Below are 1,074 nucleotides of genomic sequence, written 5' to 3' on the forward strand. Positions count from 1 at the left end.
ATACGGAGGGAGGGACCCTTCAGGAGAGGGAGAAAGACGGCGGGAGGGACCCTTCAGGGGAGGGAGAAAGATGGAGGGAGGGACCCTTCAGGAGAGGGAGAAAGACGGAGGGAGGGACCCTTCAGGAGAGGGAGAAAGATGGAGGGAGGGACCCTTCAGGGGAGGGAAAAATACGGAGGGAGGGACCCTTCAGGAGAGGGAGAAAGACGGAGGGAGGGACCCTTCAGGGGAGGGAGAAAGATGGAGGGAGGGACCCTTCAGGAGAGGGAGAAAGACGGAGGGAGGGACCCTTCAGGGGAGGGAAAAATACAGAGGGAGGGACCCTTCAGGAGAGGGAGAAAGACGGAGGGAGGGACCCTTCAGGAGAGGGAGAAAGAGGGACCCTTCAGGAGAGGGAGAAAGACGGAGGGAGGGACCCTTCAGGAGAGGGAGAAAGAGGGACCCTTCAGGGGAGAGAAAAATAGGGAGGGAGGGACCCTTCAGGGGAGAGAGAAAGAGGGAGGGAGGCAGCAAAGAAAATAATTGAGGCAGAACTGGCTCCATTCTCTAGTTATGCCCAATCCATGGGTTCTACCCCAGAGCTGACAAAACAGTTCCATCCCCCGAGTTCATAATTTGTGTCACAACATTTTCCACAATAGTGTCCATCATTGAGCAATAAAGGAGGGGCTGCCTGGCCTGCCTGACTCTGCTCTAACAAACACAACACACCCCTCAGTGGTCTGTTTCAACAGAGTCCCCATCCCAACCCACAGCCTACTCCAAAACTCAGTGGGTTGTCCTTTCTGAGTGGGAACCGACAACTAAGGCTGACTTGGACCGGCCCATTTCATGAATGGGTTCTTTGACCACCCCCTTAGAAAGCATCCAGTGGTCTGTCCCGTCTCTTAATGTGTTGGTATGAAGGGGTGTGGTCTCCAGCAGAGACACGCAGTAGAAAGCCTGATTTATATTCAGTTCTCAGTCTGTGTCGGTGTGTGTCTGACTTCAGCTGTCTGGAGCTGCATCTGGTAGGCCACTCACACATTCATTAAAAGTCAAATAGTGAATCCTTCACAGAAAAAAAAGCAGGAA

This window comes from Oncorhynchus mykiss, chromosome 11, assembly GCF_057628025.1.
Source record: "Oncorhynchus mykiss isolate SJ-2025 chromosome 11, ASM5762802v1, whole genome shotgun sequence".
NCBI classification, from domain to species: domain Eukaryota; kingdom Metazoa; phylum Chordata; class Actinopteri; order Salmoniformes; family Salmonidae; genus Oncorhynchus; species Oncorhynchus mykiss.